At 41.0% G+C, this 23,818-nt stretch overlaps 1 protein-coding gene across 1 annotated transcript in view; it reads left to right on the top strand.

Moving 5' to 3' along the window:
- Positions 1-239: 239 nt before the first annotated feature.
- Positions 240-23,818, top strand: part of LOC137256057 (secretin receptor-like) — an 81,551-nt gene continuing 57,972 nt past the window's right edge. Inside the window, exon 1 of the mRNA XM_067793738.1 lies at positions 240-498. The gene's annotated coding sequence lies outside the window, so the exon portion shown is untranslated. The remainder of the gene's footprint in view (positions 499-23,818) is intronic.

The following is a 23,818-nucleotide window of genomic DNA, read 5'->3' as shown; positions in this document are numbered from 1 at the left end:
GTTGAATGCCTTAAAGCTCATCTTCTCCACGGCATCCTTGGTGAATGATGATGCTCACATACCGAGAGCCTGACGATCGTCGAATTACAAAGACTGCTAGTTCAGGCTATCACCTGGCTGTGTTGCGAGATAATACAAGTATGCACACACGGCTGTTCCGTGCCCATACAGAACGAACGTTTTCATTGGCCGAGACTCCGGTTTGATCAATACTCGCTGACAACGCAACTACTCGCGTGTAACACAACTTCTCGCGTGGAGCACACATACTCGCCGATTACCCTGCAATGCGTCGAGGTTAGAGATATCTCTGTCACTTCGGAATGGAAGCGCCCTGGCTTGGCTCTTCGTTATAGTTTCTTATGCTGGATTAGCAGGCGAGGCGAGGCTTAAGTGGCTCTCAGGTCTTGGGATTACCGGCATCCATGTAATTTTGTGGAGTATATGTGAATGATTTTCACTCTGGATGTAATCTGGATCAACAACTTGCAATTTCAGGTAATTATAGTTTTCATTTTGAGAAGAGGATGTCATTAATCTGCCGCATAGATAACGACTGAAATGTAGGTATGTCGTAATATTTCTGTTACTAGTTGAACGATTTATCTGCTGTATGGTAGGGTCACCTGTTCTTATTATGGGCCCTGTCGGTTTGTGGTGTACCAAAAACAAACTTTCTTTCTTATTGAAAGACTTGCCTTTGCATGCATTCATGTGTTTGTCAACTGTAGGGCGGGTGGGCTGACTTAGTATCGATGTTTGATAGTGATTCATAAACACATCCTGTTGACAAAGTCCTAATCATATAACTGACTCAACCTTTGACATACGTTACTGGTGAATGTGTAATTGTGTTGGTCGTTTCCTTTGCCTTGCCTTTATCAAATAATTCGTCCCGAGGATGCCCATCCGTAGTCTGGCTAACCCAAACGGTTAATTGAGATATTCTGGAAGTTTGAATAAAGATAACACCAGGCGTATAAACCGGGAAATCATCGGATTATAAAGTGTCCTCATTATCCGGAATATAAAGTGTCCTGACTGACTGGTCACTAGAGGGAGCTGTACATTATATGTCTGCCTTAATCAAGACTAGGTGATCCGAATTATTGAGATTTCACTATTGAGATATGCAGGAATGGAATCACACACATGTGTGTATGTATAAGTATGCATGCGCGTGTGTGTGTATGTATAAGTGTGCATGCGCGTGTGTGTATATACATTATATAGTTCGGGTCACCATTTCCAATTTATATTAACACATGTATACATCGTCACTAAAGTGTCGGTTTATAAATTTTACGTAACGTGTACATTTATACATGCATTTGTTAATAACTAGTGATATTGTTTTCTTAACAAAATACATCTGTAGGCATGTTAGAATTCATCATAATACTTTTAGTCATGAATACAATAACATCAAAGAATTTTCACTGACATGGAATCATAACATATCATGCAGGTCTATGATACAAAAAAGTAGTTCACGGGGTTCTATCACATCGAAAGGGATATATCACCACTTGTCCCTATGCCAGATAACATCTCATGATCTCCTCACTGTCATGGTCGGTTATGTCAGCAGGGATGTCGACGTGGAACATGTTTGAGCCCACATTCCACATTGCCACCACTTGTCGTGATGCTAGTGAAACACGGCAGTCACAAACCCGGATCATTCACTCACTCATGAAGGTCTATATCGCCTCTAAGGATCGATAACAAAGAGTCAGTACTTATCTACCTTTAGAAAAGCGTGATGATGTGATTCAAACGAAAGTTAGAAAGTATTGTATACTAAAGCATTGCACCTGTATTGATATCAAGCGATCATTTTCTGGGAACCCAGAATATGAATCCACGGCACTCGGATCCTCCTATGGTCAAGGGCGACAACTACGTAGCGGAATATCCGCTGCGTTGTTGTCCCCTGTTGAGAACTGTCCTCTAATAGCAGTTTATATATATGCCAATGCTTTTTGTAAATCATTGATATAAGCTCCATGCTATGATTCAGTATAGTTTCATTGGCATTCCGAGAGTACCCGTGAAGATCCGGGTTGCAGGCGAAGTTTTATTAAAAGTCGACTAAGATGATCTGGTGGTCAGGCTGGTTCATTGTATTGACATGTCATCGTATCCCAATTGCGTAGATCGATGCTCATGCTGTTGACCACTTCTTTTTCTGGTCCAGAGTAGAATATATACAGACCGCCACCATAAAGCTGGAACACTGCTGAGTGCGGCGTTGAAGGCAAAGAATTAACCAGTCCTCTGTCTTATGGTGTTTCCGACAGTTCGTTCTGATGTTAATTGAAGTGACTGCCGTGCGATGCATTAACCAGGTGACAACCAGGTGTTTGTTAACTCATACCACTTTATACCAAGACAGAGATTTTCTGGGTTACATCTTCTTCTTATTCTGAAAAAAAGAGAAAAAACACTATGACAAAAAATAAATAAATAAAGAGAAGTTGTAACCCAGAGAAAAATCTCTATGTTCATCAAATAGCATCTTCTGAAATTCCAATCAAGTACCTACTTTATGCCACTTATGTTTAAGTACGTGATGGACGTATTCATATGAACAGATGGTGGATAGTTAACCCAATTACAAGTATCCACGCAAAGACATACTAGCACTTAAACGACACACCCACGTAACGATACATTCTTCGCAAGCCAATGACAATATACCAATGTTAAACATCGACAGGTGATTCTCTGGTAAAAATACTGACAGTAGCCCCTGCTAATGGCTTATGTCTGTCACAATACTTTCACTTGCGACAAACACCCAGTTTCGAGTGATACTTTCACACAAGCACCTGTGTGTCATCGCTCGCCTCGTGTGCTTGTTCCCCTTACGTCCAATACGATCTGGCCGATGTGTGGGAGTAGTTATTCTTTACCGTTGACTTTCTGTGTCCATATTTAAGACATTTGTTACCTTGCTTTTAAAGAGGTATATCAAACACTGTTCGGAGGTCCGTATACTCACCCTATACCCATTTCATACCCGCTTTTTACAGAGGCAGTCTGCTGAAAGTGGGAAGGGACAGATTTAAAGGATAAATTGAATGGGATGTTATGACTTCTCACTCTGTTTCAGAGCTACTGACAAACCTCATACATATACTGCTACAGAATCACGACGGCGGTACTTCACTAATTAACTGTTATGACAATAGCCAACGGAACTAAGTCCTACTGTCTGGGAGTTTTAATGGGGGCTATGACCACGAGAAATACTGGGCGAATAGCTTGTGAAAGATGGTTCATCGTGGTCGATGGAGGATAATCACCGAATGAATGAGGATAATAGGCATTGGCAAACTTGAATTACACAAGCGAGAGAAGGTGTTATTTGCTTGTTCTATAGCGAGTGTTGAAAACACAGTGGAAGTTGACATATACGACTGACAGAAAGTGTTGAGAACACATTGAAAGTTGAGATATACGATTGACAGAAGGTGCTGGTTGACTGACATGGGGAGTGTTGAGAACACATTGAAAGTTGAGATATACGATTGACAGAAGGTGCTGGTTGACTGACATGGGGAGTGTTGAGAACACAGTGAAAGTTGAGACATGCAACTGAGAGAAAGTGTTGGTTGGTAGATATGGGGATTGTTGAGAAGACAGTGAAAGTTGAGACATGCAACTGAGGGAAAGTGTTGGTAGGTTAACATACAGAAAGCTGATCTATACTGGTCAGGGAAAGTGTTAGATGAAGGACGTAAAGAGTGTTGAGAGCAGAGTGAGAGGAGGCATTCCGCATGTTAGACCGATTACTGAAAGGAAGAAAACCCTACAAGGTTTGAAGCTCTTGAACGTTTATCTTACACAATATGCTGATATACCGCGATCACTTTGCGTGGCGTATCAGTGATGATAACCGTGGTTCCGGTAGCCGTGACGGGGTGCATCGTGTCTTTCCTTCGTAGGGAGGATGTGCACTGTACAAAGGGAACAAACCAGAAACAGTTCACCGCCGTTGATCGCTGAAAGTTAACGGATGCAGGTGTCACAGTGTCCAGCAACATCATTCCTGACAATTTGTGCCATTCCGTCACTGTATCATATGCTCCATATTGCATCTCGCATATCAAGATGCTTTGATCGCAATGTGCTGTTTGAGCACGGCAGTAAATGGATACCCGGGAGAATGAACTGGTTCAGTAAGTGTGAGTATTTTATTAGATCTTCGTTTGAAGGTCTACCTTTTGAGACGCCTGGTGTAATCGTGATTTGATAGTGATTCATAAGCGCGCGTTCTGTCATTGTACCTCATGATGTCAAACAGTGGATTGTCTGCTTCAAAAGTGATTGTTTACAGACCGCCTTCATACAGTTGTATATCTGGGGTGAGGCATCAAACATACAAAGATGTTCCTAATACACACGGAAATGTGATCGACTAATCGAGGGAAGATTTCTTGCGGATGTAGGTCGGGGTTTTCGTGTTACTATTACTCTCAAAAGTGACAGTTGGAATTGTGTTGCAGAGTGATCCAAAGACAAGAGAGAAGACCATGAAAACATGCGCCATAGCTATTCTTGTTCTTCCTCCATCTTTTCCTCGTCTTCGTCGTTCGTGTGCTAATTCTTCTTCCTTGTCCTCCTTGTTTTCATCTTCCTCCTTCTCCTCGTTTCATTTCTTCTGCTCAAAATTATTCTATCTTCTGAACACACTTCGGAAACAGGAAAGATAGGGGAGTTTCTACTGTACGCGGACATATCACGAGGAAGTGCCTGAAGCAGGAGATCAGTTAACAGGGGTGTGAACTGCGTAAAGTCAATACAGACTGAAAATTATTTCCTTGTGTGCCCTATTGGCACCGATAACTGTGAAATCCCCATGAGTAAGCAGGAAGAAGACAGGGTTAAAGTCTCAACACCTTCTACGATATTTGTTATTATTGTTTAAAACAATAATGAATTGTATTATTGCCGGACACCCACGTGCTGTCCTCGTAAAAAATGTTTTACTTCCTAAACAGCTGTTTTATCTGCGTCTGTTCTAAACGGTACCATTACTGGCTATACAATGTCTCCCATATTGTGACCAGATGGTGGCGACATGAACACGTGCATACACCTAGTTGCGCGCACAACAACGTGCAGTAAACTTGGACAAAGTGCTGTGACTATGTGTCCCAGTCCACCTAACTGTCATTTTGGTACCTCGTTAGGATGAGAGAGCCACAATAAACTCGGTGCGCCTACATAGTGGCAGTTGTATACTCCCCAGGGAGTTGAGATTGAAATACGATGTGCTGTTGAGATTGACATCCAGTGATCGAGGGAAAAATACCTCCGCCTTGAGCATGCACTAGTGCGTGGATATGTCCGCTATATAAATATCCTATCTATCTCCGTATATTGTATGGTCTTTCTTTCTTTCCTTCCACTCTTATCTCTCCCGCCCCTTCTCTCTCCCTCTCTCCCACCTTACTTACCCACTCACTCCCTCTGCCACCTCACTCACTGTGACGTTTGTGTTCACATTGTACACGGACATCGTGCAATGTTTGGGGGGTGAGGTGTGCAGTTGGGGGCAGGCAAAGTCAAAGCTGTATAAAGGCTGCACAAAAATTGCATTGAGATCTTGCGGACATCATGTGATTTCTGTGCGGTCTCCACACCATGTGTCGTCTCTCGAAATGTTTGAACTAAAAAATAGTGCGGGCAGTGTCCGCGCAGTGACACGGGTTGAAGGCTGCAAGCTACGGCCTACGGGCTTACGCTCGCTGTTTGACAAATTCGAAGAGGTTACGAAGCCCGTAGAATCGTGCGATCTTCGCACGGTCGTCGTTTAGCGGAAACCGCACGAAAATAGAGCCACCGGGTCAAAACCGAACCAAGCATTAGTTGGTAACACTGTTATTTATACTTTGCTAACTGACCCATCTGTTTCGGCAGTCACTGTATGTCGTTTGTAAAGTACTTACCTCGTGACAGCACCTTACTTTTCCAACAACTATATACTTTGTCATTAACCCTGATTTTACCAAGAGCTAATAGTATATACTTTGCCATTAACCCTGATTTTACCAACAACTATATACATTGTCACAAGTCCTGATTTTAACAACTATATACTTTGTCACTAATCCTGATACTAACCATCGTATTACTAACTTACTGATTTGCTAACCATTTATTTGTCATACCAAATACCAACATATTTTCTCCCACCGTAAATTCTGTTAGACCTTTGGAACTTATTGTTTGTTAAACTGTCGCGACCTCAGTCAATTAACCCACGCACGACTTAGCGTCAGTCGTTTGGAATCTAACCACATATATTTCAGTTTATTAGCAACTGGGCTGTGGTAAAAACTGGAAACACCCATAAAGGGAATCTTTGCGTAAAATATTGCCGCCGTTTAGGCTGGCTGTTCAATGTTAACGACAGTTCATAAAATGATGGCATGTAAACCATAGTGCAGTTCTTAAATATCAGAGGCAGTTGCAATCTTGACAGCACGCACGTTTCATGTGATGTGTATCCTGCGTTAATCAGTGGATAAATGACAATTGGAACACCGGGTGGTCATCAACACGCGCTCTCAACAGAGATGATATTGTTAACGTGGGTGTCTGCAACTGCAGCATCCCATCAACGACTATGGATTTACGACAGCAGATATAAGAGCGGTCGCTGTTTACCCTTATCAATCCCTCGTTTAATCTTTAGTGCTGAATGACGAGTGTAAATACGATAAACATGCCATCTGTTTTCCTTATGGAAATGAATGGAATCTTTAAACGGACCAAAACACCAGACTTCCAATTCTCTGACTGAAGTTTGAAACATGAAAAGCTCCTTTATACTATCTTGTATCATCACTCTCAGCTTTTCCTTTTTTATACCATATTATTTTCTTTTCGGCTAATTTCTCAAAGAGCGCAGGTCGATCGACTATGTAACTTGCATTGGTTCCAATTAGTTTTCTCATGTTTCCCGTTTAGTGTCTTCCACCGTTCTTTGGTAAAGTGAAGACTTGTTTGCAGATGATTATCTCGCGACTGTAAACACTGTACCAGTTTTTAAGGCTCAAAACATTAGTTTAGTTTTTCGCTGCACTCAGCAATATACCAGCTATACTGAGGTTTACTCTGCAAGTAATCAAATCCAGACCAGACGTCGACGTGACAAATGCTTTTGTTCACTTAGTCACGATAGTTTGTGTTTCAACAATGCCAATAGGTGTTATGTACCGTAATGTGTTAGCACCAGCTCACTGCCTCCTCCCTGACGACATACACAAGGGCGATTTATGAATCATATAGACAATCTATAAAATGTCTACATATTACATTCCTGTTACTCATTCGCAGATCGCTTCTTTTTATTAACTTTCAAAGTGCATACAAGTATGATTATAAAGTAAATAGGATTATGAGACCAAGTATAAAGACGTATATTGACAGGTGTCCGCATGCTGGTGAGTGAACGTTACAAACCACGTAAATTTAGCAAGTGAAGAAATATATCGCGCAGTATTTTCACTTCGACACCGAAGTTTATGTTACAGGTTGTGTCATGCAAATTCCTTTTCGTTATGATTCAAATACACATTTAACTACCAGTAGAAACTAGTTTTGAAACTTGATGAAAAGAAAGCATAATCTCATTAATTCTAATGGATTTCACTTCACGATTTTAGAAACCTGTCTTGGGATGAATGCTATTTAAATTTGTTTTCACCGACTTACGAAAGCAAAATTACTTTCTACTGGTAGTAAAATGTGTATTTTATTGATGGACAATAGGATTTTGCATGACATTGCTTATAACATAACAGTTTCACTCTTGGAAGCGAGCCGGGGGTCAATATAATATTACTTACGATAATATTGTCACTTTGACCACAACCGAGGAAAGAAAAAGCGTTATATTCATGCACATGTGTGCATAGTGACACCATCACCCGACCCCAAGGAGCAGTTGACGGCAGCACAACAATTCGGCATGTCTTTGGTGACGCCGAGAAATCAGCTGAATGACGAGCTTCCTACACATTTTCTGTACAACTAACTGAAAATCGTTCCTTGTATGACGTCACTGCAGGGCTACGTAACCAGTCTGCGGTTTCGTTTGCGGGCGAGAGAGAAGCAGACGAATTTTTAGCAACTTTTGAACGCTTGGTATTAATTAACCACACGTTTGTTGTTTTGTTTTTTTTAAATGGTGTTCCGTTCATAACTAACCAGAATTCTTTCATAGGCAGTGGTAAAAAGAGTACCAAAAAATTGAATTTAGTCGCTCTTTAAGTACGAGAGAAAGTAGAGAAGACACCTAGGTACTGATGCCCACACCAATGCGTAAACTTGTTCTACTATTATCAAAGAGTGTGGATTGAAGAGTTCTTTCGTCACGCTTTTAGCAACATTTTAGCAATGTCGCGACCGGGAACACAAGACATGGGTTTTACACATAGTACACAGATGGGGAATCGGACCTGGGTGATCGGCGTGACGAGTTAACGATTTCACAACTAGGCTAGCCTGGCACCCTGTAGCGACAGAGATTTAAGGCGGTCCAGTGGCTAAATGTCTAGCCCAAGAGCACCTCATATCACAAAAGGAAACTGGGGTAGCCTTGCAATTCTGGTTCAATGTCAATACCGTCACATCGTGGACCTTCTGTACCAGGACGATAAGGTAGCGGGGTAGTTAAAGCATCCGTCCGCTATTGCTACATCGTAATGTTACGTCTGACAGGCCGTCTTGAGGTTAAAGGGCATGCTGACTATGTTGGTACCGTCGGTTTAGTCATACCTATGTTGTGTCACGTTGTGTCAGTGATTCGTCCCACCAATCCATATAATATTATAACATATAACGTCTTATTTTCATCGACAAGTAACAGTATCTGTCACATGAGAGCATTAGATAGACGACAGATATAGGAAAACAACCGCTCGCAGCACAGCACATCATAACGGGGCGATACAGTGGATTTAACAGCGGTTCGTCACTGCAACATAGTGTCTATCTCCCCATTTTCAGTGTCTCAATGAATACCCTCTCCACTCCATACCCTCCCAGGCTCTCTCCCCATCCCTCTTTTCTCTGTCTCACTCCAACCATCCTCTCTCTCCCAAGGTCTCTGTCTCCCACTCTATCGCTGCCCCACTGAATCCATCCCCACCTCCCTCTCTCTCTCTACACAGGAGTGAGTGAGTTTAGTTTTACGCCGCACTCAGCAAAAATATTACAGCTATATGGCGGCGGTCTGTAAATAATCGAGTCTGGACCAGACAATCCAGTGATCAGCAACATGAGCATCGATCTGCGCAATTGGGAACCGATGACATGTGCCAACCAAGTCAGCGAGCCTGACCACCCGATCCCGTTAGTCGCCTCTTACGACAAGCTGAGTCGCCTTTTATGGCAAGCATGGGTTGCTGAAGGCCTATTCTACCTCGGGACCTTCACGGGGCCTCTACACACATCCCCTCTCCCCCCCCCCCCCCTCTCTCTCTCTCTCTCTACACAGGAGTATCTCTCCCCCAATAGCAATGACTCAGTGATACTTGTATGTCGCCATGTTTACAAATGTGTTACATGATGACGTCATTTGATATCGTACTATGTCCCACCGATTAATTAGATTTGACCTGCCAGCGTAAAAACAGATCTTAATGTCTGAAGAGTGAGTGAGTAAATTTAGTTTTACGCCGCACTCATCAATGTTTTAATTGTATGGCCTCGGTCTGTAAATAATCGAGTCTGGACCAGAAATACAGTGATCAACATCGTGAGCATCAATCTGTGTAATTGGTAACCGATGACATGTGTGAACCACGTCAGCAAGCCTGATCACCAGATATGCGTTAGTCGCTTCTTATGACAAACATAGTCGCCCTTTTCTGGCAATATTGGGTTGCTGAAGGCCTTTTCTACCCCGGGACCTTCACGGGTTAATGTGTGAAGACATATGTATATGGCACCTCACACATAAATGTAATTGTCTGATTGGCTGAGCGCTCTTCTATTATTTTTAGTGAACCACGCTTACCAGAGAGGTACACTGCAATTTATCTTACCTCAGACATGAATGTCGCTTTATGATTGGCTAAGCGCCATTCTATTGTTGTCAATATACCCCGCTTACAGGCGATGTATTATTTTCAATGTACACCGCTCGGAATTCCGAACTTCTGGTGCTTCGTGGTGGTACATTTTCATCTCGAATAACATTGGATCACGCATCAAGCACTGAAAGTACTGATGTTTTGCGATTGAAAATCGATGAAAGGGAGATAACTCTAAATCTGTTTACCTTGTGTCGCCTGCAAAATGGCGATTTGCCTCGCATTCAACAGAAGTGTTTCAAACGGTTCAAAATTGGTCAGTAAGATAAATACGTTGTTCACTGGTCCCACGGGGTCCATGGGCTCATGTACCGTCGAGGTTTGTTACCCCTCGCGACCAGTGAACAACATATAATACCCTGCTGCCAGTGGCAATTCACTCGGTACTTTGTGGTATTGATTATCTATCTCGAATAACATTGACTTAAGTATAATGTACGGAAATTACTGATGTTTTGCCATTGCAAAGCGAGGGAAGGGAGAACTCTAAATCAGTTTTTCTTGTAAGCAAAATTTACCAATGTCTACAAAAAGATTGGTACCTGTGCTTCGAACAGTTCAAAATTCACAATCCTTCAAATGTGTGTGCATGTATATTTCGTGAAGTGTATAAATCATTGGCATTTATATTATCAGTTTTACTTATAAAGTAGAATTAAATCGCTGTTTATTAGCCTGTATATATGACACTGCAATAGTAATCCCAGGGTATCGAATATTAGTCATCACAGGAACTATTTTATGGCACATGCTGCAGTGATGGCTACCTGTGATCTTCAAACACATGAGTAAAGGCTAAATGTAGGTACAGAAATTAGTTCCATGAAAAAAATGTCTGAACGAAATGCAAAATATACATCATAATATAGTGAAAGTGTAAACGGAAGCATAGGGCAATTGTGTTTACTCTTGTTCAACCTTCCTTCACCTCACGGAAATTGCCTAATGTGTACAACAATGTTGACGTATGACGTCACCGCCGATGCCTGATTTCTCACAAATGGCGACTTCGCTGACAAGGGTACACTGGATTTCACGAGGACTCTTCCTTGATTCAGGGATCGTTTGTACACACAAAGTCATTCTTCGTTAGTTTTCAATGAAAAATGTACAGCTCTGAACACAGTACTGTCGTTAGAGTTTCAGTGCAGTGCATCATTGTGACGTCATCAAGAACATGACGTCATACCCCGTGAAGGTCCCGGGGTAGAATAGGCCTACAGCAACCCGTGCTTGCCATAAAAGGCGACTATGCTTGTCGTAACAGGTGATAAACGGGATTCTGTGGTCAGGGTCGCTGACGTGGTTGACACTTGTCATCGGTTCCCAATTGCGCAGATTGATGCTCACGTTGTTGATCACTGGATTGTCCGGTCCAGACTCGATTATTTACAGGCCGCCGCCATATAGCTGGAATATTGCTGAGGGTGGCGTAAAACTAAATTTACTCACTCACTCACTCATGACGTCATAGCATTTTCAGGGCATTGAGCAAAATCTGTCAAAACGGTATCTCTTAATGTATATTTAGGAGATAATCCTATTGTATTTACATGTTGGAAGTGATTATAGTTGGTTGAACGCTGCTAAATATCATTTAAAACCGAACGCGTTAGGGTGAATGAGTGCAAAATGTTCCTACACGCAGTGAACCAGCTCCCAGAAATGGTTATTGATAGGTTTTCACTTCTAAATTTTTAGCTACAGCCAATGAAGAACAAACTTATATGTGATTGACGAATGTCTGATCTCACTCAAGCGATATCTTTTGTGGAACGCAGTTTTGGATTTGCATACAGCGCGTGGCCCTATTATTGCGTGCCATTGTAAGGGCATTGATATCGTGTATAGCGATACCCGTTTTTGAAGTCCTGCTACTCAAAACAACACAGCGTACAGTCGTAATATTTTGTCACATGATCGACCATGATGTCACGTGTCTTTAACATGACTATTTTTAATCCACTTTTCTGCTACGTATTCTGGTTATTTCCGGCAACAATGGGGAAATCGGCTAATTTGTCGGAGTCACTTCAGAAGTTGACTGTTAAAAATGTAACGAAGTGGCGAAAATTGTTCTGAATTTGCAAAAATCTTTGGAATACCTCGACGCAGCGGATAGTCCGTGGTAAAGCGGTTTAATAAACGAGGATCAGTCGGGAATGCTCTCAGAACAGGCCGTGAAGACACTGACTCCTCGGGACAGTCGACAACTTTTGAGGTTGGTCAGGCAAGAGGATTTCACCTTTGGGCAAATAACTGAGAATTGTAACAACAATAAGGAGACAATTTACGAATATAAAATTCATAGACGTGTTGTAAGGAGGAAAATCCGAATTCGTGACTGTAATGTCAGGAATCGTTTGGCCTGGACAAGGGGGCAACGATATCGTACAGTGAATAATTACTGGAATCGAGTAATCTTCTCTCTGAAGACTTACCATTGACGAAAACAATCGTGGTTTTGTCTGGAGACACCCCGGTGAAGAATACCTCCCCAGTGTCTTTGTCCGGAATGACAGCCACGCGTTCGTTTGATGGTGTTGGGTTGCACCCACCTGGCATGGTGTTGGTACCATTTGTGGTCTTAATGCCAACATAAATGCTCAGGAATACACAGAAATCCACTATGATATACTTTGGCCCATTATAGCCAGCCATATCCCGGGAAACCGCTACATCTTCAAAGATGAAAACGTCACCCTACACGAGGCCCGTGTCGTTCAAGATTACAAGCGACAAATTGACATTACTGGGATGTTTTGGTCTGCACAGAGTCCAGACGAAAATATTATTGAGACCTGTTGGCTCTATTTGAAGAATAGACTTCAGACACGCCGAAGAAACATTCAGTCGGCTGCCAACTTTGAGCACAAAATGCGGGACATCTGGAAAAATATTCCCCTCGATTTCACCAGAAATCTTGATTGAGGTAAGACTGTTTATGTTTAACGAGTTATGACACTTTGAACGCGCGTAAATTTGTCGTCAGGGATCTGTCCGCCATGTTTGTACGTAATATTATTGCCACCCGCTGTATATATAGCGGTGATTTAGAATCTTTCCCCCTATTTACTGATGTAGACTAGCAAGAACACACCCAAACACATATTTTCGTAGTCACATGTCCGTTCGACGATATGATACCGGTATAAGTCCTTTTCTGGTGCCCCAGAATATAGAATATATTATGTAGAATATAGCTAAAAGCGTCGTAAATCCACACTCACTCACTCATGATACTGCAGCGAAGCATTCATTCTGAATAGGGCACACGCATATCCGTGGTGCATGCACTATACCAAGAAGTACCTCAGGTCAGTTATCTTGTAAACAACCCTGATCATGTCAAATATGATCACATTTGACCATGACACTCATGATATATGCGTGACAGCAGGTTAGAACATCACAAAGTATGGTACTGTGTAATCATGGCATCGTCAGTATTTACTTTCGTGTTGTATGATGTCGGAATACGTCTTGTATGGTCTCCTCTCGTCTCCTCTCGTCTCTTCTCTTCTCGTCGTATGATTGTAACAAGTCTGCAAGGTACTCAGATAAAGTTACTTGATATTCATCTGCATTAATACCAGGGCAGTAAATGAAAGTACGCCCAGTGTTCAGGTAATTGAAAGCCGTGGTGTCAAATGTATTGATATTATGTCTATATTAGAGCCACTTACTCCTGTAACACAATTAAAGAACTGACTTGAGACGTTATGAGGTCAAATGGTTCAATGAATATTGTTGCGAAAAAAGATTTTTTTTTTCAAATATACATCTGAGGGACAAATTTACGAAGGCGGGTAACTGTAAACCATATCTTTGATTATATATTATCTAGACAAACCCACACATTTTCAAATGGGGATTTTTTCTTCTTTAAAGTTATTGATATTGTGAAATGTCAGCGTTTGCACAAAAACGATGTATACTTTTCTTACATCTCCGTTCCAGATATTTACTGTTTTGTTGTTGTCATGTTTAACGTTCATGTAACACTGACATATAAAAGTAGAGGGTCTACGCTTCTTATCAAGCGTATATAACTATCAGGTGTACAATATTACGAACTGATTTCAATGTGATTTTATCTTCTTTAACAAGTTATTTTAAAACTGGTATTAACTATTAGAACAGCTCCAACTGACATTTCTCGACATCAGGTTAGCAATGAACAGAGCATACTAAACGACCTTTCGTGTAATACTATTTTATTAAACGAAGTAATGATTTGGTATCTAACGAGCGAAAGAGAGTTCGATGCTAAATCTTTCACAAGTTTAATGAAAATGGTCTTTCGTGGAAGCTAGGTCAGTATTCTGTTAATTACTCTCCAACAGAAAATTGATAGAAACTGCTCCTTAGCTCCCAGTGTTATGATTTATGTGACGACACAGACGTTATGACGTCGCTGAGGTTATGACGTCACTGACCACTACAGAGAAGCGCCTAATTCTAACCTCTCTTTGCTCTTCGTAGATTTTGTTCTCTTGTACATCTAAACACTGACATAAATACACCTGTGTTTCTAACTGCAGCTTTTTGTAACCAACAAGCATGCCTTTTAGTTATTGTTACACATGTGGTAAAATCAATAAAAAAAACAATGTGGTAAAATCACATTTTTGTAAAAACCGGAGGCTCATAATATGGCGAGGATAACCTTACTTTCTGAAAAGCCGGCCGGGCTACCGAAGGTGTGTTGTTCGAATCTGTGCACAATTATTGTGCTTGTTGGATTGAACATGTCACTGATAATCCGTGCACAATTATTGTGCTTGTTTGATTGTGCCATTTGTACTTGTATGATTGAACATGGCACTGATAATCCGTTCACAATTATTGTGCTTGTAGGATTAAACATGGCACTGATAATCCGTGCACAATTATTGTGCTTGTTGGATTAAACATGGCACTGATAATCCGTGCACAATTATTGTGCTTGTTGGATTGCACATGGCACTGATAATCAGTTATAACCTGGTCTTTCTTCTATGTCGAGCAAACTAACATTACCATGTGAAATAGTCATAAACCGAATTTTCGCTCATTTCAATGCCCATGCTCATCAACCTGCTCTTCCTATACTTACCGAATGTACTGACCAATAGCTCATTGTAAGCACAAGTCTTAAAGGAAACCACAGCTCCTTAAAACACAACACTACGAACCATGTTATTTGAGACGGAAAAAACCCCACGAACCAGCTCATTTATGCTTGTGTTACCAACGGGTTCTCCTTGTATTATCACAAACGGAACAAATATTGAAATTTTGCCAATAACAAGAAGTACAAATAATACCCACCTTTGAGTGTTGCGGGCTGAATGTTTGCCATGGTATTTTCACAATGTTTAAAGCGGCCGGAACAGGTTTTCCGTGTACATTTCATCCCTATGGGGACCAAGGGAGTGATAAACACTCAATACCTTACATCATTAGTCAATACAAACTCTTCTCGCTGCTCGACTGATTGGTGAACAAGCTTGTCATATTAGTCTCACGAGGCCATTTGTTTCCAGCAATTAACGACATAATGACCCTCGTCATGACGTGAAGGTTTATTTGTTCAAATAAACAGGTGGCGTGTTCACATGTTCCTAACGGCGATGGATCTGGATTCTTACGTCCCTATGATAATACCCTTTGTAGTTCTGTGTTAATAATATTTATGACATTCGTATGTCTTAAAAACGTTCTGTTGGTATCATTGTGAAAGTTTTGTTATTGTTGCTTTCATCTATTCATTCAATTTGATATTCTCATAACTTTGCGTGGCGGTATTCTTTTCCTATATTCCGGATCTAACTGCGTTTGCGAGTTGTGTGTCTTACGACCGTGTAGAGAAGATCCGGATTTTAAAACGTTCATGCCTTTGATAATGGGTTGGCTGCCGCCTAAGGATGAAGGTTAAAGGACGAGGCTTTGTCGGTGGGGGTAAGCATTGGGACATGCATGCAGGTGACTTCTGTGAGTCATTGCTCTTTGAATGATCTCTAAAAAGAGAGGTTTAACAATTTGTGCTTTCACACAAGCGATGGAATCCACATTTCAGCTTAGATTCTAATGTAACGCTATTATTCCGTTATCGTGCGCTCAGGAAGCTTTAGAGCAATTCTCCAACGTCTCGTGTGGTTTAGGGTATGTAAACCATCAGACCGCAAATGCGCGGAATCATAACTTTGTGGAGTTTCTGAGGGAAGCAACTTCAAAAAGCAAATTTACTTGCCTTCAACAACGTATCAATGTCGAACTCTCACCCACTGTCAGGTAGTAATCAGTTGCGTCGTGTGTTCCTCAGTGCCTGTACAAAGTGAAAGTGTTTTGAAAGCAAATCATAAAGACAGTTCATGATTTCGATTACTGTCGTCAAGTACTATGAAGGACGTGATGGTGACACAGAAGTTTGATGTAATGGACACTTTGAACGGTACGTAAGTCACGCCATGGCGTATCACCTGCGTTAGTTTAGTTTTACGCCGCACTTAGAAATATTCCTGCTATATCCGGCAGTCTCTAAATAATCGGGCCTGGACCAGACAATTTAGTGATCAACATCATGAAGATATATCTACGGATTTGGGATGTGATGAAATGTGTCAACCAATTCAACGAGCCTGACCACCCGATCCTCTAAATCGCATGTTACGGCAATCATGGTTTACTTCTGTAGATCAATTCTGACCCGGGTCTTGAGGTATCAGCTTAATGTGGTAGTTATCTCGGACCTGATTCGGGTCTCATAAGGTTCAAAGACAGTCTTATTGTTGGTTGATAACCAAGGGGCAGAACTGGAGCCACCAGCTATTGGAACCCATCGCCATATGTTTCGTGGCTGTTAAAGACGGCTCAGCGACATGCAACCAGTCCGTTCGCCAAATCGTCAACGTTATGTGAATAAAAGTCACCTCTTCATATCATAGAGGTATTTGAAGTGTTGGTCCTGAATTTAGTCAGACATGTCCCTCAGCCTAGTGTTACAATCCAAGTCCTATATTATCATCCAAACTGAATAAACTTGTAGATATAGTAACAATATCACCCGTTGCATAAACAAAGTTAAAATGTGTTGTCCAAATTATAACCCTAAATGAGGTTTCTTCTTTCTTTCCAAAGAAATCTCCTCTTTGGAATGGCTGGCAATTTATTTTACTTTTCAGCAGTATGTCTTTCATCTTTTTCAGGGGCAATATGTTTTCGTCTATAAAATAATTCCAACCCTCTAACCCATCTCCCTAGGAGCATATTGAAGCAGCTGCCGCAGTTATGGCCCAGCGTGGCCCAATAACCTGCGTCTAAACAAGGTGATAAAATGGTATATTGTCTCCTTGACCTGATGTAGCGTGGAGGAATTACCCTGTTACTATACGCCGGGTGTTGAAATTAATAGATGGAGTTTCCCTACTGTTGTAAACAAATACTGCCTCCACATGGGGCCTCTACTTACTTGCCAGGAACCTGTCCAACGTTGCCCACGATATCCTAGTTGATGGTTAGATTTCAGAACACAGCATAAAAAATGTTGCTTGTTCTTGTTAGACCGCGCGAGTATTGTTTTAATCCTCCTTAATAATGCTTTGCGATATCACGGCGAGAGACACGAGAAATTGGCTTTCCCTACTAACGTTGTGATTAAACATTCGTCTTCGTCGAGACGACCTAAGCACGAAATTTTAATATGTGGTCTTTATTACTTTGTATTTCATGTACAATATTATTTTTTATTAGCTGTGTCGACACATATTGAATACTATTTCAATCTGTTATTGACACAATAGGTGTTTTATGTGTTCATTTTGAATAGTTTAATATTCTGATCTACATGAATACATAAAAACCAAGTCACAAACCAATCACTGCCAGACTGAAGGACATCGTCAATTGTGTGGATGTCTCCTTATGTAGAACGATATACATACATAGAGATTTTGTGTTTACATTTCATACGTTCGCAATACAATCGAAAATGCTCACTCTCCGAAGATAGGTAAAGGATCTGCAATAAAATTGATTGATCAAAGATACAAAAAAAAACAAGGCATCAGTTAACCTTCCAAAACAGTGATGTGTTTACAAAAAAATCTTCAGTTTGACGCATCAGAAACAATGAAAGCGATGTCTTGTGCAATTCTGAATAATTATCTTTCCCTTGCATGTTTTGACGGGTACCGCCATGTGAGCAGGATATGCACACTTTTGCCTGATACCGTTGGTTTAATGGAGTGACTCATGAACATATGTGAGTCATGAACATGTACCTTCAATTGATGAAATCGTACTGTTCATAGAAGAGATATAACCATGACTGTGGGCAGTTTTGTGTCTTTCATTGTTTGAGATAAATATTAACTGGGTGTCATCTTGTAAATCATATCGATCATGGTTGTTTCTGATCTTAACGACAATAAGGACGTGGGCAACCGATAGTGACGATGAAGGACTGATGACTTGATGTTGTGATGACGATGATGAATGCTGGCCTATATGATATATGCAGTGATTACGATGATGGATTTGCAGAGTGTAGGCAACGATGATAACGATTGTTTCGTGAGTGTTTCCATAGCTTTGCTTGCCAGGACAAAGTATTTCCTTTTGCGTTTTAGAAATACTTTGTCCCAATAGAACTACCTTCGAAAGCTGTGTTGAATAAAAGCGCTGAACAATGAGATTGCACTGATTTCATGTCGTCATCGCATTGATGTTTTCAACGACATTATTGTGCCACACCCATCTACTTATTGTATATTTACACAGCATACTCACAGTTTATCTTCTTACACGAGCGTAAAATATGGTTTAGAAAATTCTTTTTAACATTACGCGTAAAAAATGAATAGAACCACTTTAGGGTACAATGACACTTTTATGTAGTTTTTTCCTCGCAGAAAAAAATCTTATTAAAAAATGACGCGTGTTTTTCCTTTGTTTTTCGGTGACGTGATATAATATCAGTTCGAGGCTGTGATGACGTTATCGCCAATAGCAATGCCTAAAATACCTCCCCGCTATCTGGCAGTATATGTTGAAGTGTACATGTAACACACACACCAGCGTAATTACCGACAGTGTGTTTCACAGTTTACGTTTAACGTGGGACAGCTCGTCTGGCGGTGTCGCAATCTGACGTGAAAACCTTCTTATCACTGAAAACAGAGCAGGAAAACATTGTGACATTGCACTCTACGGTTAATTGTTTGGGTCTTTTTTGTCAGTCTTTCATCATTAAAAAGTAATATGCCATATTATAATGTTTCAATATTTACTTGAAAGGTTTCAAAGCATATTGTATCCGAATGCCTTTTGACTGGTCTTTTTTCATTTTTGTTACCCCTTAGCAAATATTTTCGTTAAAAGCAATCATTAGCGTGAGTGTGCATATTTTCCGATTTATCAAATACTGTTTTTAAGCGTTTTCAGTTTAATTGGTATTCTGGAGGTCATTGTACTCCCAGGACACTGGTACCGGTAAAGGTATTCGAATGGACGTAATTTTCAATACGCGGTAATTTGACACGTCAGATCACCTTTTTCTTTATATTATGAACACATTGTTGGGGTGATATGGTGTCCTGGGGTCTGCGTGTGACTTTGGAGGTCCTATTGTAACGTTATGTGTCTAGTACCATTCATGTGAAATTAGACTGTATTGTTCAGTAAAGTTTTAATCGCATATTATAAGGAAGATAGAAAGCTGTATCTGTACATTTGTAGTCACGGCAGCTACATGCTACATTGGCTACCTGCTTCATGTAACAGTGGATCCTACAGTTATGTGCTGCGCTAAAAGTGCAACAAGCATGCCACAGTTTTTTTGTTACATACTAAAATGCTACAGTTAGTTGGTACCTGCTACACGGTATAGTAACTGTTATTAGGACAACACAACGTGTGACACTTATTTGCTACACGGCGCAACCAACACGCTACATGCTGCAGATGTGTGTTTCTCCAAATGCTGCACATTACTTACCACCACAAGCAGTTGCTACATGCTACATGCTAAACGTAATATGTGTTTGCTACAGGCTACATACTGCAGGTATTTACTACTCACTACTTCCTACATACTAATAAGTATAGTTATTAGTCACACGCTGTATGCTACATTCGTTTGTTACACTTTACCCATAACATGCTATAAGCTACAGGTATTTGCTATATTGTACACTGTACAGGCTAGCTGATACCGTTATTTGCTACACATCACACACATCACCTGCCGGGTGATACAGTTAATTACTACAAAATAAATGTTAGTTTGTAACACACTACATGCTACATGGATTTACTACATGCTAAATATGTGACGCTACAGTTACATAAATAAGCGAAGTGTGCCTGGATCGATCTCCACTTGTGGCCAGGTGTGAAAACCTTGGAGATAACATTGCTTGATTTGCTCTTTCAATATGCACTACTTCAACCCTGAGCACTGAAAGGAACCCAGGAATCCGCTGGTATATGACCAGATGGTGGACACACCAACACGTACAGATTCTCCGTTGCGGGGACAGTAACGTGCGGGATCACTGAACAAAATACTGTGACTATGTGTCTCAGTACACCCAGCTGCAAACAGGTACGTTTCTTGTAGGGACGTGGCTGAGTGATAACTGGCTGCACCTAACAGGCTGCATGAGCTGAATATTCCCAGGGAGTTGAATTGGTTAACAGAATGCCAGAATAAAGTCATCTGTTGATGAAAGGAGCACTCAAGCGCCTTGAAATTGTACTAGTAGCGAGGATATATATATCATTTATATCTATATCATCATATATATCATTACATTTACTTACTATACACATCATGCTACAGTTATTTAATACACATTCTACATATACCTATAGATATCCGCTATCCACAGTTTAATTTCTGCAAGCTGTCCTGTTGTGAACAAGGTCTACACAAAGCCCTACTCTTCCCTAATTACATTATCACACCGCTGCATGCTGCTGCTAAGACCTACACACAATGCGCAACCACAACCCTCTAACAATACAACCTCGGCCGAAATGATTATAATGTCCAAGGTAAACCTCCCTTCATGGCAGCCGGTCAAATAACAGTATGTCTTCAAGCACGAAGTAAAATCTTCTATCAAGATGCCATAAAGCTGGGATTTAATCATTTGACAAAATGTAGCCCAACACTAATGCTAACTTAACGCGTGTGAAGAAGGTATATGTAAATGTTTGATCGCACTTCTATCTCCAATCAATCATGAAGTAATGCAGCTATTCTTACGCATGGCGTGCCTGTTCCACCGATGTTACTAGAATTCGAATCAAATCACATTAACTGTGCCTGTTGGAGGATGTGTTTCTAATCGTAGCTTTCAGTATCTTGTTCCCTTACCTTGATGTATTGCGGTTAATGTACACAAGTTAATGTACTATTCAAACGGAACTTCCCAAGACGTTTTAGGCAAATTACTAGAATGAGTCGTGGAAGTTTCTTGATAAAAGTACGGCTGAATGAAATGCAATGGTACCATCTTGCGGGGAACTGTGTGATGCTTTTCCACCTTGATGGGTGAGAGTGAGTATGGTTTTTAGCCGCCGCTCTGTGAGGACACCAGAAAACGGCTTAAACACTGTAGCCACATGGGGAGTCGAGTCCGGGTCTTCAGCGTGACAGTCGAACGCTTTAACCACTAGGCTTCCACACGAGCTCTACAACATTGTTGAAGGAGCAATATACATAGGAACTCACAGTTATCGTTGGGACATCCTTTAACACAACACCCAACATTAATGCACTGCATGATGAAAGGTGTAAATTCATTGATTTGATAGAATACATTGGCCACTTGACTGCCCGATATAACCCTATTTCAATTGAAAAAATATAATGATGTATCACTTTTTTTCTAAATGTTATTCATTCAATTAATAAATAGCTGCCAGCGGAAGTGAGTGTGTAAATGTAGTATTATTGATCGTATAGTTTCGTGTTGCAATGTATTATTCGTTCCGCTCTCACCATTTCAGGCATATATTTTCCTTCATCTGATGCGATCGATTCAGCAAGATGCGCTTGCAATTTTCCTATTACAAATTGATTTTCTTAAGAGTGTTCTGTGTCGAAAGACCATATATCCTTCCATTCTCGAGCACCAAACCCGGGTTCTCGGTAGGACGAGCCAATCTTGAACCGTACAGCAGCCACAGAGACATTGGGTCATGTCGGTTTGGGGCAGGTGATAGGAAAAGTGCATAAGCTTGCGTTCAAGGTTATACTGGGGCGGAGGGGTAGCGCAGTAGTTAAAACGTTCCGTCGTCACCAAGAAGACATTGGTACAGTGTGAGAAACCCATGTCAGCCCATTGTGGTGGCGGGCTGTAATACTGGTGTCTGAACCAGATAATCCCGTGGTCAACAACATGAGCATCGGTATACGCAGTTGGGATGCGATGACATGTGTCAGCCAAGTCAGTGAGCATGACCACCCGACCCGTTCGTTGCTTCTTACGACAAGCTAAGTCAGTGAGCATGACCACCCGACCCGTTCGTTGCTTCTTACGACAAGCCAAGTCAGTGAGCATGACCACCCGACCCGTTCGTTGCTTCTTACGACAAGCTAAGTCAGTGAGCATGACCACCCGACCCGTTCGTTGCTTCTTACGACAAGCTAAGTCAGTGAGCATGACCACCCGACCCGTTCGTTGCTTCTTACGACAAGTATGGGTTGATGAAGATCAAGTAACACGGAGACTTCACTGTATACTACGTACTAAGCTATGACATTGCTGCCAAGGCTTTGTTCCCATGTTTAGAGTCGCGGTGTCAGTATATATCAAACACCATACTGACCAAAAGATTAAACATTAGATCAATCGGATCGGGTCAGACACAAACCACTCAGTGCTCATGCAGTCCCAAGTTTATGTAAGATCTCTCCACTGAAACTGAAATGCATGATGTAATATTTCGAAATAAGTCTCCTTTCCGTGATAATACCAAATTCGAAAAAGGAATTTGTACGTCCAGTGATTGCACGCTCAGTTCCATGGCGCCTTCCTGCCGTGAATATGGAAGTTTACATGTGTGCATCCAGCTGGCGTTCATGAATAAGGAATGCGAACTACAAAACTTACCTCATGAACAATGTAGATAGTGCATATTTACAAATGTCTTGGGCGTTGACGTTCTGCATTTACTGAATACAGACATAGTGCCGATTGAATTACATTTACGTGTTCACTAGCTATAGTAATAAAGATAAACATTTGAAAACGGCATTGGAAAACATCACATCTGGCATTACTGCTGGACTGTATGAGAAATGGCGAATTGTCAGAAAAGACCATGATATGGGAAAGTATATTATCTCAAGATTCGGCATTTCGGGTACTTTTGTCTTCAACTGGCAATTAAATCGAATTTATATCTTTCATTGTTTAATGTAAATCTCCGTGTCGTATTAGATTTACATAATCTCAATTGATGGTTACCCTGATTCTTTTAGTTCAAATTATGTGCGTTCAATACAGCAGTTGGTAAAGGCCACATGCAAAGTAAAACACAACTTTGCAGATTCTGGTACCTTTCGGTATTCACGGTAACAAATCATAAAAAATGCTAATTCAACCTATAAAGTTGAAAAAAAAAACGTGAGGAAAAAAAGGCCCGCGAAATCGTAGTTCAAACATTTCATTACTTTTCCCCCAGCGCTGGGGGGAAAACTGGTTTCA

This window comes from Haliotis asinina, chromosome 11 (genome assembly GCF_037392515.1).
Source record: "Haliotis asinina isolate JCU_RB_2024 chromosome 11, JCU_Hal_asi_v2, whole genome shotgun sequence".
NCBI lineage: Eukaryota > Metazoa > Mollusca > Gastropoda > Lepetellida > Haliotidae > Haliotis > Haliotis asinina.
This window is presented reverse-complemented; position numbering and strand designations above follow the sequence as displayed.